The sequence below is a fragment of the Neofelis nebulosa genome, chromosome 6 (genome assembly GCF_028018385.1).
Source record: "Neofelis nebulosa isolate mNeoNeb1 chromosome 6, mNeoNeb1.pri, whole genome shotgun sequence".
NCBI classification, from domain to species: Eukaryota; Metazoa; Chordata; class Mammalia; order Carnivora; family Felidae; genus Neofelis; species Neofelis nebulosa.
The window spans coordinates 42148245-42163079 of record NC_080787.1 but is presented as its reverse complement, the minus strand read 5'-3'; positions in this window follow the sequence as shown (position 1 = coordinate 42163079).

The window sequence follows — 14835 nt, the reverse complement described above, 5'->3', positions numbered from 1 at the left end:
TGCCAGGTGGGGGATGGGTTGCCAGGTGGAGGATGGGTTGCCAGGTGGGGGATGGGTTGCCAGGTGGGGGGTGGGTTGTCAGGTAGGGGATGCATTGTTAGGTGGGGGATGCATTGTTAGGTGGGGGATGCATTGTTAGGTGGGGCGGAATGGATGTCAAATGTGGGGTGGGTTGCTTTCTTTCTTTCTTTCCTTCCTCCCTCCCTCCCTTTCCTTGTTTCTTTTTCTTTCTTTCTTTCTTTCTTTCTTTCTTTCTTTCTTTCTTTCTCTCTTTCCTTCTTTCTTTCCCCAAGGTGTTTCTGTCCTCTACATGGATTGACACATAGGACACATAGACACAGTTGGGGCAGGTGGATGCTGGGCTGAATTGAGGAGGGCTGGACTCAAGCCTTATTCACAGGCCAATGTGGACGCTGAGCCCGGCATCTGTGACAGGACATGACAGTGGGAGACAGCCATACACTGTAGGTGTGGTCAGGGTCAGAGGCTCTCTGGGTGGCCAGGGAGGAACTGCCAATTGGTCCGGATGCTAAAGAGATGGTAGAAATCCCAGCAGACCCCCTCAAAGACAACCTTGTGCTGCCCTTGCTCTGAGACCAAGGGCTCTTCCCTCCTCCAGAGTTGAGGAAAATGGGAAGGCAAATCCAGGCACAGTCACTGTGAGCCCGGGGGGCCAAGCTGGGTCAGGCTGCCGAGACAATTCTAGTTCATCCAGGAGAGGATTGAATGATGGATGAGCAGGTCCTTTCAAGAAGGTTGGCTGGAAAAATGCACGGACTGTCAAGAGCATCTCCTGGGGAACTTGTCCAGACTGCTTCGGCCCTGCAAGTCTCATCTCTGCCCCCTCTCTGCCTCCAGGAAGCCCAGATGCAAGTCAATCTGGAAGGAGGAGGCGCTGCAGTGGGGGGCTCAGAGGGAGGGCCCAGGCCCCGGGGCCTGACATGCCTACCCCACTGAGGGAGGGGAGGCAGAGGTTGCCAGCAGGGCCATGTTCTCACCAGACCCACACACTCCCCCTACAGAATTAAAAATAAGAGACTGTCGGAGGCCAAAATGACTCTGAGCAGTGAGCTGGGCATGAGCCGTGCTATTCCTGGCGCTCGGCTGCTGACATACCAGATTGGTCAGAAGCCTTTGCCACATATCCCTCCCTCTATACCTGGACACACGGACTCCCCACCCACTCTGGTCCCCATCTCAAGTCACCCAGTTCTCGGGGATTTTGCTCACCCTCCCTCTGTGTACCTTCCCCATCTATAAAGTAGGAGTAACAGTAGTACCCATGCATGAGGTTGTCATGAGGGTTAAACCTCAGGGTTGAAGGTTAAGTGCTTAGAGCAGTGCCCGCAGGCAAGCATCTGGTAAATGTGAGCCGCTGTCCCTGCAACTGTTGTTAATTGGACCCTATTAATCAGATGATTGCCCCAACTCTCTGGTATCCACCACCAGTGAAGCTATGCTGTAGAAACATTTTCTGGATTTTTTTCCCAGGACACCAAAACTCACATCGGAGATGACAGGCAAAGGCTCAGCGTTCTTACCCTGCACTGAGCGGCCATCACTGGGCATGTTCCGCCGGATACAAATGGCCTGCCAGAAGTTGGTGGTGGGCAACCTTGCAGTGGGTAGAAATCAAAGATACTACTTGCTGAGTATCGCTGTCTGTTGAGTGACAGGCAGAACCCCCTTCAGCGCTAAAAGGAGTTCTCACCCCAATGTTACAGATGAAGAACCAAGGCTCAGGGACGTTAAGGAAGGTGCCTACGGTCATAGAGCTAGTTGGTGGAGGAGCTGGGATTTGAACCTAGTCTGTCTAGTTGAGAGACACGGGTGCACTGCCCGATGGAGCAGGGTGCCTCCTGGGCCCCTCCTTGTGAGCCCTGTCAACACCCGCTCTGCCCTCTCCCTGCCACACCCCACCCCTGCAGCCTCCTTCCAGCACCTTCTGACCCAGGCAACGTGGCTGAGGATTGAATGTGGAAGCACAGGGCTTCTTTCCACCCTTCTGGTTTGACTTGATGGCTGCTGGATGGGTTTTTCCTTCCTTTCTTGCTTTCAGTTTAAGCTGGTAGCTGTCATGCTGCTCGGATATCACTCACTGGCACTTAAATCCCAAGTCTTTTTATACATGGAAAGGAAAGGACTGACCTCGATTTGTGCCGAGGAGAGATGGCCACTGAGCTGCAGGCCTTCCTGGCAGCGTGAGGGGCACTGTCTCTGTGGGGCCCGCTCCTGGGCTGCCTTTGAGAGGAGCAGGGAGGAGCTGCTCCCTTCGCTGGTGTAGGAGACTCAGAGCTGCTCTGGAATGATCTGAAGGCGGGGGCATGCTGTTACCCCATTTGTGCTCAACCCTCGGCCTCCAGTCCCACTATTCCAGACACCTTTGTCTCAGGGGCGGCAAACCGGGGGCCCACCACCAAATGCTTCCTTTGGCCCACACAGTGTTTCACAATTTTGAACTTGAATGCTTGTGCCCCCTTATTCTTTCTGGCCCCCATGGCTTCCTATTGTCTTACTACTATTAACATTTGCCTGTTAGCTACTTGGTGAATGCATCTCCATACCTTCTGTGAATGCCTGTGGCCCTGGGAAACATAGAACCTCTTCATCCCTGAGAATTATACCTGTGGGAGCTACCTGTTCTCAGCCACCCTCCAATAATGCTGGTTGGCTAGGGCTCTGGGGGTATAGGGGCGGGCTGCATCATTTTGGAGCCTGGGGCACTGCCTTGGAGTAGTGTAGGGCAGCAGAAGGGACAGGTGGCTTGGGTAGGGAAGGGTGGGACATTCTTGGGCATCTTCACCATTTTTCCGGGGTGAGTCTCCATGGGATCACTTCCAGCCACCATTGTTTTAAGTACCCACCACAGGCCCGGGATTGTACTAGGTGCTTCAAGATATCATCTAAGTTGGTTCTCTGAGGCGAGGGTATTAAGCACATCACGGTTGGGAACACTGAGGCTTGGAGGGGAGGAGTCACTTGCCGAAGACCTGACCGTGGACAAAAGGCCAAGTCCAGACAGAGCTCATGCATCTGTGTGGCATTATGGTGGCACATTATCTTTGCATGGCAGCTTCTCTTTTATCAACTCATCACACTGGCTTCATGGAACGTCTCCTTCTTGCCAGGATCCAGGCCAGATGGATACAGTCCAAGCCCCTGACGGGCTCCTGGGCTGATGTGGAGAGGTAAGATGAGCGAGCAAGAACCTTCTAAGTCATAGAGGTGGTGCCACAATATTCCCCACCCCCACCACTAAGAAAACAACCAGCAACATTTCCTGAGGGCCCACAGTGCACTCACCTGTCCTGGAGCTTCACAGGTATCGACTCTCTTAGCAGCCTGAATAAGTGAGCACTGTCACTATGGCCTTTTTAGACAGGAGGTAACTGGATCACAGAGATGGTAAGTCATTTGTCTGAAGCCACACAGAGAACAAGTACAGGGCCAAGGCTTCTTGACCATGGCATTACCTACCAGAGGCCCCAAATGCTACAGGAGCACAAAAGACATAGCCACCATGCAGAGACCCGCACCAGCTGCTTGCAACACCTTGAGACCAGGTGACAGACCTGGGGCAGGGAAGTGACCTACCTGCCCAAGATCTTCAGCTAGTGAATAGTGGAGTTGGGGTTCCAGCCCAGATATTAAGTCTCTGAGACTTCATCTGTGCCTTTGCCTGCCCTGGCCTGGAAGGACCCGTGAGCCGACAGAGAGGAGGTGACACGAATGCTACAGAAAGGGAACATCCTTAGATGTCCACTGCCCTGAGGTGGAAGGGCTTCCATAATCCAGTTTACGAAGTGCCGGGCCTGCTGACCTGGGCCTGTTGGAGGGGGCTTTGCTGGCAGCCTCCATCCCCTGTTTGAAATGTGCAGCCTGCCTCTGACTGACGCCCGCTCAGCCTCTCAATCCCCGAGAGTGATTCCGTCTCATGGATGAGAGCCTCCGACATCTGTACCTGTCGGGCGACAAATCCAGACGCACACTCCCTGTCTGGTTAGAGATGCATCAGGCCTGATTAGGCCTGTGAACCTGCCGGCTCCTCGCGAATCCCTTTAGTTGAAAGCCTCAAAGATAAATGGAAATCGGGAGCAATTCACGCCGAGAAGTTGCCTGGTGACGGGCAGTGAAGGGCGTAGAGTAGGGCTGTGAGGGAGTGGGCAGAAGGTCCTCCTGCCGTGTGACGCTGGGGTGCAAGAAAGGGCCCACCAGCAGGTGCAAGGCACCTCAGTAAGGGCCCCACCGGCTGCTGTTGCAGAGTCACCTCACTTATGGCCTCTTGCTTAGGTGCCATAATTGCTGTCGTGGGTTCTCCCTGCTCCAAACCCGTGCGAGGCTCGGCGTCTCCCTACCTGCCTGGACACTCTCTCCTCTTCCCTCTGCCCTGCCCCACTTCCGCAGTCTCCCTTCTAGCCCTCTTCACGGCCCACCCTGCCCAACTCTCTGAGCCGCTTCTCTGCCACCTACTTTCCCTCCAACTGTCTCAGCCCCTCTCTCTCAGGAGCCCCACCCGCCCACCTCTCATCTACTCCTGCCATGGGGAGTGGGGAGCACAGCAGGTGCAGCGGCATCCACTGCCCCCCGGCAGGCTCTGTCCACAGTGCTCGGACATGGTAGACCTCCCCTGTTCAGGGGATAGGCCGATGCGGGACCGGCAGAGGACAGGATGAGGCAAGGAAGGGAGGGCAGCCACGGAGATGGGGAGACTCGGCTCAAGGACCTCTGAGATCCAGGAGACACAGCCCCTACCTTGCAAGACGGGGAGCAGGGATTCCAGCACAGAGGCGAGAGACGAGGGCAGGGGTGGCCTTTGAGGGTGCACCTTTCGCTCTGGGCTCAGGATGTGTCTGCCTCCCTCTTTCCCCTTCCATCTCTCTGTTCTCTGCTCTGTCTCTGTCTCTGGGTGTCTCTAACTCGGCCCCTTGGTCTCTTTGTATCTCCAGCTCTGTGCAGTGTAAAGGGTGAGTTGGAATAACTTCTCAGCATTAACCACCGCTTCTGTGCAGGGGAATGTTATCTTAATTGAGTCTCAGCTTGTCTACAGCCACTCAGCTGCCATAAATAATGGATGTCCAAACAGACTGTAAACCAGAAGGACTGAACAATGCTGCACGTTGCAATTGGCACCAGCTTCAGCTTCTGCAAGGAGCCCAGCCTCCCTCTTAATAATGTATGCTCCAAGCCTTCCACGGCCAGACATCCAGAGGCTCCAATGAGGAGCCCTGTTACGCTGTGGACCAAAGCGAAGCTGTAGGGAAGGGATTGGGAATCTGCCCGCCCTCTGATCCTTTTAGTGCGAGGGCAGCAGGTACCACACAGAGAAGTGTCCATGGTGCAGGTCTTCTGGGCAAACCATCCTGCCCACGATGTCACTAAAACACTGAAACTGACCCATACCCTCCTATGTGCACTAGCAGATGGTCTCTTGGTCTGTGGCTTTAATCCTGGGGTATGAATCCTGTGGCCGTCTGCTCACCAGGTCCCTGATGACTGCGCTATTCTCTGTGTATAGAGCAGGTTGCTATTCAGAGAATCTGAAACTTTTTAGCACACCCATGCTGTTTGTAGAACCTCCCTGTTTGTAGAGCCTCCCAATGATTGCAAAATGAGGGCTGGTTGCAGACACGGATGCTGTTGGCTACTTCCGCCCCGGAATTCGTAGCGCCTTTACTCACACATAGAGGACTCTCTTACCCCCAAATCCCAGTTTCCACATGCATCCCCCCTCCTTCTGCCTGCTCTGCTGACCCAGGGTCTTCAACTCTGCCCTGTGGACCACCCATGTCAAAGATATCCTCACCCACTATGCCCCATGCTGTCGCTGTGCTCAGAAATAGTCTCTTATAATAGGACCTAAAAATTAGTTTCCGACCTTGAGGTTTCTGGGGTGGGGGTTGAGAGTGTTCTGGAAGGGCCCCCCGGGCTTCTCAACAGTGCCTGGTAGGTGAGGTTCTCAATGCCTGGGGTCTTGCTTTTAAAACTCTGTGCAAACACAGGCTATTAATAAATCTCAGTGTCCGCTTTATTCTAACACATTCTTGTTGGTTTTGTTTTGGATGCCTGTGGGGTGGATGATGGGAAGCAAGCTGTGGTTGTTTAGTGGTTTTTAACTTTAATGGCTTTGGTAATGTAGCTAAAGCCTGTTCAGCTTCCGTTGTTACTGGTACCCAAATGCTTCAAACAAATCATCACCAGCCTTCTGGTTATCTCTTTCACAGGCCAGGCTGGAAGTGCATGGGTCGTTGGGATATTTGGGGTCCTCAGAGGAGAAGGGGATGGTCCCTCAGTGACCAGAGTGGAAAGAGATTGCTTTTGTCCAGTGCTGGGCCTCCCGATAAGGTAGCCTTGCCTCACTTTCCCCTCTGTGTCCACAGACTCATTTTATCATAGACGGGTTTTGAGATTGGCTGTTTAGTGGTGCATGATACCACTAATAATGCTTAGCATTCATATAACACTGGACAGGTACCACAGCAAGCGTTTCACAAACATTACTGCACTAGATGGTTGTGAAATAGATGACGAAAATGAACTTCAGAGGCATGGGGGCCTTTTCCAAAGGCTAGGCTTCAACTCAGGTGACTCCACATTCAAGTTGCCCCCTCTGTACCGGGGTGGGCTCTCAACCACAGGACAAAGTTCAAAGAGAACTTCAGCTCCTGCGGGAGTTGCTGTGAACGCCCTGAAGTTGCTTGCAAATCCCCCGACCCCGGGGATCTAGTATGGGATGTGGTGGGGAGGGATGTTCAGCCATCTTGAAATACTGGTGAGTCTGGAATATTCTTTCACTTGGGGTTTTTTCATTCTGTTTATTTGACGGAGGCCTCCCCACTCCTGGCATCTCCAGCCTCAAAACCTGGATCTTCCTCTCTGAGAGAGGATCACACCTTTTTCAGTCCTTCCAATTTCTTTCCCAGCACCATATTCCAAGAATAGGGATGCAGGCTAAGGCCAGCTACACCCCATCCCTCCCCCACTCCCACCACCTCTGCCCCTTCGCCCAGCACCCCTCCTCCCACCACTGCCCCCGGTTCGGAAAGCTCCAGCAGCCTGGCCCTCTCCCCTTCATAGCAGAGCATGTAACCAAAATTGGCTGTTGTAATGGCAAACTAAGTGATGCCCTAATACCCAGATCAATCTTCCTGTGAAATAACTCATTATTCAGGCTCCAATTGCAGGGGATGGAATTAAAACAAGAACAGTTAAGAGAGAAACTGTTGCACCAGGTAGCATTCAGGGCATCCTGGATGAGGCGCAGGGGAGGGAGACTGAGAGGGAAGGGCTGGGCTCTGGGGGGAGGGGGTGTCAGGTCAAGACATCTCTTCTTTTTTTTAATTTTTTTTTACATTTTATTTATTTTTGAGAGAGAGAGCGAGAGAGAGAGAGAGAGAGACAGAGCACAAGTGGGGGAGGGGCAGAGAGAGGAAGACACAGAATTCGAAGCAGGCTCCAGGCTCCAAGCTGTCAGCACAGAGCCCGATGCAGGGCTCGAATCCATGAACCATGAGATCAAGACCTGAGCTGAAGTCAGTTGCTTAACCGACTGAGCCACCCAGGTGCTCCTCATGACATCTCTTCTTAACTTGAGATGACAGGAAGCTGGATGGTGGAATATAAAAAAAAAATGTGCAGAGCTGGCAACAAGCTATAGGAACACAACAGGAGTCACTTTTGTGACTGTACTGTTGGCCATGTGTTGGCCAGAACACAGGGCTCTGAGTAGACAACGAACCACAGAGACAAGGACCAGGGCCATGACTCCCAAGGAAGAGGCTTAGTCTCAGAAAATGGCCTCAGACCTCTAAAGATCTCTCCATAGAGAACAAGGAACATGGTCTCTACACACACAGGTGCCAGTGGAGGGAGAGAATGCATGCCAAGAGGTCACAGGTATATTGGCAGTGGAGACAGGACCCCCTCTGGGGACCCCTCAGTACAAAGGGACTGCCCCGTCCCCACTGCCATCTATGCTTATGTTAGTGGGACAGGGGCCAGCAGGTCACCAGGGGCTCCAGGAAAGAAGAAGGGTGTTTTCTCCCTCCTCATTCATTCACCCACCAAACATTCCATGGTCTCCTGCTATGTTTCCACCAGTCAGGCTGAGGATGCTGTAGCGAAATGACCATCTTGCTGAGAGTTGAGAAGCCCAGGTTCTAACCCTAGCTCCGGGACAGACTGGCAGTGCAACACTAAGACAGCCTCCTCAGGTTCTCTGGGCCTTGGGTCTCCTCATCTGAAGGGTGAGGAAGCTGGAAGACGGGGGTGGGGGGGGGGTGCGCAAGGTCCCATCCAGCCCTGATGCCGGAGTGTCCATCCTCAGGGCTGAGTACCGGAGGCCTCCTCGCAGGGCTGAGGCTGGCTGAGCTGGAGGCTGAGCTGGAAGCAGAGCACGGTGTGCGCTGGGCACGGGCGGCAGGGGAAGGTGCATGCTAGTCCGAAGGCCGGAGTGGGCAGGGCAAGTGTTTGAAAGGAAGACAGAGCAAGAGTGTGAAATAGAGAGAGGAAGATGGTGGAGCAACAAAAGAGAGGCTGACAGAGGGAGAGAGGGTGGAAGGAGGGAGAGGAGAGACGGGGACAGATGGGGAGAGGGTGGTCATCTGAAGAATGAGGACAAAATCCCCTCCTACCCAGCTGCATTCAACAAGTTCTTGTTGGAGTACCAACCATGTGCCACGCATCATTATAAGGACTCAAGAACAAAGGCTGATAAGCCCAGCTCACTCCCCTCAAGGAACTACATGATAATGTGGGAAAGGAGCAAAATAATGCAATGTCAGCATTAGCATTTTGATTTTTTTTAATGCTTTTTTTTTTTTTTTTTTTTGAGAGAGAGAGAGGGAGACACAGAATCTGAAGCAGGCCCCAGGCTCCGAGCTGTCAGCACAGAGCCCGACGCGGGGCTCGAACTCACGAACCACGGGATCAGATCATAACCTGAGCCGAAGTCAGTTGCCTAACTGACTAAGCCACCCAGGCACCTCAATGTGGACATTTCCTATGGGGATCTTAATCCAGAATCCATGGGAAAACAATAGCAATAGCTAACACTCTAGTTTCTTACTAACTTCATCTTTGCAGTAACCTTATGAGGTAGGCACAAATTATCATCTCTTGGGGCGCCTGGGTGGCTCAGTCGGTTAAGCATCCGACTTCAGCTCAGGTCACGATCTCGCGGTCCGTGAGTTTGAGCCCCACGTCGGGCTCTGGGTTGATGGCTTAGAGCCTGGAGCCTGCTTCCGATTCTGTGTCTCCCTCTCTCTCTGCCCCTCCCCCGTTCATGCTCTGTCTCTCTCTGTCTCAAAAATAAATAAAACGTTAAAAAAAATTAAAAAAAAAATTATCATCTCTTGTAGAGATGGGAGGATCTGAGGCATAGAGAGGTTGAGCAGTTTTGCTGAGGTCACATTCAGTAAGTGGTGGAGCCTGGATTCGAACCAGGCAGTCTGGTCTCAGTGCCTGTGCTTAATCATCACCCTGTATGGACAGACTGGGGGAGCTGGGGATAGAAAAATGGAAAAACTGCCCTCCTCCAGCCTCAGGCAGGGTAGAAGCAGTTCACCTCCTCACGAGCAGCGTCACCCCAAAAAGGATAGATTCTTCCCCCTGCATCTGCTTTGTATGATGATAAGGAACAGTCTGGTGCTTCTTAAAGTAACACATCTCCCAGCAGAAGAAAGGAGCAGAGCCCTACCCAGGCAAGCTCTGACTCTACAGTCAGGACCAGTGCATTGCGAGGTTAGAAAGCATGTCAGGTTTTCTCTGAGGCTTTCCAAGCCCTCTTAAGTGGTAGTGGAGGGGTGGGCTGAATTTCTGACGGCAGACTAATGATTAATTCTGTCTGAAATTCAAGTCTTGTCATCCATACAGTGAGTGGTTGAATGATATCCATGCACCCTTAATTCTGTGTCCCAGGCCCCCTTTCCCTGAACTGGATCTCTCCTGTCCCTCATTCCTATCACGTGTCACATCCATAAATGTTGTATCTGAAACTGGCTCAGGCACTGGCCTTGGCAGGTAAGCAGTTCCCGTCAGTCAGATGAAGAAACAGGTGAAGAAATGCCGTGTCTTCCTTACTTAGGAATCAATTTGACTACCTGTACGTACTAAAAGATACAACATAAAGTAGCTAAAACAAGATGGAAGCTTATCGCTTTTGCAAAAAGAAATCCAGAGACTAGCCAACCACACAAACAGGGTGAATCTTCAGAGTCAGGGACCTGAGCTCCTTCTGTCTACGTCTCCCCTATAGCCTGCATGTGGCTTCCACCTCATGGTCTTAAAATGCCTGCCAGAGATCCAGCCTTTGCAGCCACGTTTCAGCTAGCAAGTAAGAGAAAAGAGATTAAGGAAATTGTGCTTTCTCCTTTTTACGAAGGCTTCACATAAGTCCTATATAACACTTACACTTAGATCTCATTGGCCAGAACCTGGTCAAATGGACCCACCTAGCTGCAAGGGATTCTAGGTAATATAGCATTAATGTGTTAGCTGGATTTCAAGCCTGGTGTTCAGCTAAGGGTCTTGTTGCTGCAAAAGCGGGGGAGAATGTGTATTGGACACAGACACCTAGTAGGCTTCGCCATTTTCTCTTGACTTTAAATATGCTGATAGCCAGGACGATGGAAATTATCAGCTAGGAGATCTATCACCAAAGGTAAGACCTTGGCATGACATTCAAGGACAGGAGTCCAAGGGTCTAGGTTTGTCTAGACTGGAGGCAGTGGAAGAGGTGGTTAATGGCATGAGGCAGAAGTTCCAAGGGTGCAACATGACAGCTATACCACTTGCTCAGGTCCCTCTAATTTCTGATGTCCACCTGGGGTGTGGACCTGAGGCACACAGTAGGGGGGGGGTGGCAAGCCTTCCCAGCTGTGGAGTTTGGGAGCAAGGGGAAAGGAAGCCAGGCAGTTCATTATACCAGGCATGTGGCCTGGGCGAAAGGGACGGGGAGCAAATGGAAAACGTCAGGTGTTTGGACCAACAACAGCAAAGTCTGGACTCCTGGTCAGGAGCTGAAGCTGACTCACAGCCCCAGGGTGGGTCCCCACAGAAGACAGAGGTGGGCTGCTCCTGGGGAATGGAAAGGTGGGGGGGTGGGTGGGTCCTAGAAGCTGGCTAACAGCAAGCCCCCTCTGCAATGAAAACGGTATTCTAAACAGAATAAAGCTTGGGAGGCAAAACAAAGCTATTCCTCTGAATAAATATTCTGCATTAAAGCAGCCAGAATAGCGATGAATTAAACATCAGGTCTGAATGAAGGGAATATGCCGTGATTTATAATTGCTTCAGGCAGGAGGCAGCCTGGGAGAGAGGCTGAGGCCCCATCGGGGACTGGGTTCCCCCACAGAGCTGTGGAAGTACTGAGAGGAGATACAGGCTGCCTTCAGGATAGGGAGACTGGGATGGAGTCTTCTAGAAAAGGGGGCAGCCTGGAGAGAGGAAATGCTTCGAGAGCCAGCTGCTAGTTTTAGCTTCGTGTGACCTTGGCTAAGTCACTCGGCATGTCTGTCCTCTTTTTCCCATCTGTCTGATGGGGATAATAACACCTGCCTCATCTCGCTTGGTTCTTGGAGGATAAAGGGAGATGATGGATGATAAAGGGTTTTGCAAATGTAACATGCTGCCGTTGCTTCCCAGTCTCCGCAATGCTGAGCTCTCTCGGCTTCTCTAAGGTGATCTGTCTTTGGGGACACAGAAGGCGGGGAGGGGGAAGAATAAAACAAGATGTATTGGCAAGAGCTTAGAAATGCCGCTCCGGAGATGCCTGTCAGAACAGCTCCGTGTCAGTCTTCCCACCGTCCTGCAGACAGCGGGGTAAAGTGGTTACCATTCTGGGGGGCAGGCTTGGAGTCCCAGCTCACCTGCATGTTGGCATGTGACCTCAGGCAAGTTAGGTAACTTCTCTGCATCTCAGTTTCCTCTCGGTATAGTAACGGGACCCCAGCTCTGAGAGTCCTTGGGAGGATTAAATGGGTAATCCAAGCAAAACACATCCAGCGCTGCCCGGTACCTGGAAACTTCCCTGTAATTGCTAGCTCTCATTAAGTTTCTAATACCGAGTACATCAGCTACACACATCTAGGAAAGAAACCACGGGTTGGCTTTACAGGCTCTGGAATACTGCCAAAGACTTGCTGCTCGTACTTGGCTCTGCGAAGGGAACCCCTGCAGGTTGTGTTAAAATGCAGATTCTGATTCGGCAAGTCTGGATTGGAGTCTGGGATTCTGCATTTCTAATCAGCTCCCAGGTGATGCCAAGACCACGCGTTGAGAGGTGGGATTTGAAGGGATGCTTCTGGTTGAATCCTGATGATGCCTGCCTCCTCCAGTCTGGAAGTTTGGCTATTCCAGGAGGGTGTTGGGTGAGCTGGTCTTTCCTGCTGCACTCTGCCCTTACCCCCTCCCCCCAGCCACCTCCCACCCAAAAAGAGATGCTACCCAAGGCTGCCTTCCTGGGTGGGGGGGAGGGAAATCATTGACATACCAGCAGGATGAGCCTTGATTTTCAACTGACAGGACTTTATCAGCTCACAGAAAACCACCCAAAAGGTTCAGGCAATCTGTCTTGCTGGGATATTTCTGATCTATTACAAATGACACAAAAATCCATTCCTAAAAATTCCCAGCATCTGACGACGGTGCCAAGGCTGCTGGGAGAAAAGTGTTGAGTGGGCGGGTGTAGCTGTGGGCAGCTCCCCGCTGGACGTCCCAGATCCTGCTGGGCTGACAAGCCTGTCCCTTGTGGGCCGCGTGCCTGGGGCAACTTACCTTCCCTGAGCCCAGCTTCCTCAGAGATAAATGGGGATCACAAGAGACTCCACTTTCTAGAGCAGTACACATGGGGTATGGAGAGTTGTCCAAGACTGACTAAGTGAAGAAACCAAATTGCAGACAAGCCTAATGCCATTTTAGAAAATGTACAATAATATATATTTGCAAACCCACGGGAACATCCAGAAGTATAGCTACCAAGCTGTGAATAGTAGTTATCTGGAAAGGGATAGTTGGGATTAGGAGGGATTTTACTATCAATATTGTGCATTTCTATATTGTTTGATTTTTAAAATAATGAGCATGCATTACTTTCGTAATCTGAAAACTTCTTTTAAAAATCTGCTTTAAAAAAATCTGTTTAAAAAATGGCTAATGCCAGCCTTATTGGAGACAAGGCATTTGGGCAAGGTCCCTTCTCCTATCCAGCACAGACCATAGGATCTGGGGCTGGAGTCTCACTTTGTCGCTCATTCACTGTGTAACCTGGGCAGCCCCCTTGATCTCTTTGAGCCCTGGCTATCACATGAGCAAAATGGGAATGGTCGTCATATCTGAACCAGAGATCAGCATTCAGGGAGCACCAGTGAGGACCAAGTGGTAGCTCCTTTCCCCCAAATTTGGACATCCACCCCTTTCGTGGAAGGAGGAGGAGGAGGAGGAAAAGGGGGAGGAGGCTGGAGAGGAGGAGAAGGAGGAAGAGAAGGAGGAGGAGGAGGGGAGCAGGACAATGGGAAAGCCAGGGAACCCTGCTAGGTTTCTTAGAGTAGCATAGTTGGGGTTTCCTCCAACCAGCAAGGAGAGGAACGGATCCTGTTGTCTAGACTATGACATAGCTCTAATTACCCTACATTCCAGTCTGAACACTTTCACACCTCTGAGCCTCTGCTCATGCTGTTCCCACTCCATGGGATGCCCTTCCCTCCTTCACCTGGCTACTCCTTGCTCACCCTTTAAGACTTGGCTCCTGTGGGAATCTTCTCTGGGCCCCTTGCCAGTCAGGAGGCAGGGGCACATTTTGGATGTTCCCTCAGCAGGCTACATTTCTCTAACTCCCTGGGCTCATCCCCACTGCATAGTTATTGCCCGTTTCTTGTCTGTTTCCCATTTAAGGCTGAGAAGTGGGCAGCTAGGGGTCTTATTTATCTTTTAATCCCTGATATCTGGCACAATGCCGGGCGCACGTTTTTATCCACCTTTCAGCTTTCATACACCTTTTAACTTAAGCCCCTTCAATTGTCCTGGAATTTCCTCACTGGTTCCTTTGTGCCAAGGCTGATGGGGCTTTTCTACCAGGAAGAGGGAAATAGGAAAGGGAAGGATCGGTGGGTGGTGGTGAGGGCATGGTGCCCTCTAGTGGCCAGGTGTAGGGGCGGCTGCAGGGTCCCTACAGGAGAAAGAGGGGAGGGGCCAGGTGCGCCTGGGGCGCTCAGTAAGACCAATGAACTTCCCCCACGGGCAAACAAACGAGTGGGGGGCCGCTGTGTTAGCTGTTTCCCCAGCGCGGCTTGGAGCAGTCCCCCTCATGGACCCACGTAGGGCTGTGGCTTGGCTTACAAGTAATTGAAAAGCAGGAGGAAGCCCAGAGACTGCCCCCTGGTGCAGAGGAGGAGGCAGACACGTGGAGGAGCGTGGGGGGCATGCTAAGGGTGGGAGGAGGGACGCAGAGAACCTAGAGGTGTGATCTGGGAGAGGGTCATGTCTGCTGCTGAGAGGCTGGCGAAAGCGGACAACAGAGAGGCCCTTCAGGTAGGGGGACCTGACCAGTTTTCTCTTGCAGGGAAACCATATTTGAAAGCCTCTTGCTCCTCCCAGCATCCTTCCTGTGTTGACATCCTGCGATCCATGAGGCTCCCATGATGCCCCTCAGCCTCAGACCCGCAAACCAGAGTTGGCAGGTGCTGGTCAGGGTCCTCTCCCTTCTTGTCATAAGGCACTAGGAACATTATTAGATATTTATCTGCTTCCCACACCTTTGGGACATCACGCCCCCAGTCACCCTTTGTGCTTAGCCCTTTGTAGGGCCAGGAAAGGGCCCACCAAGACCTCCTGAGCAGCCAG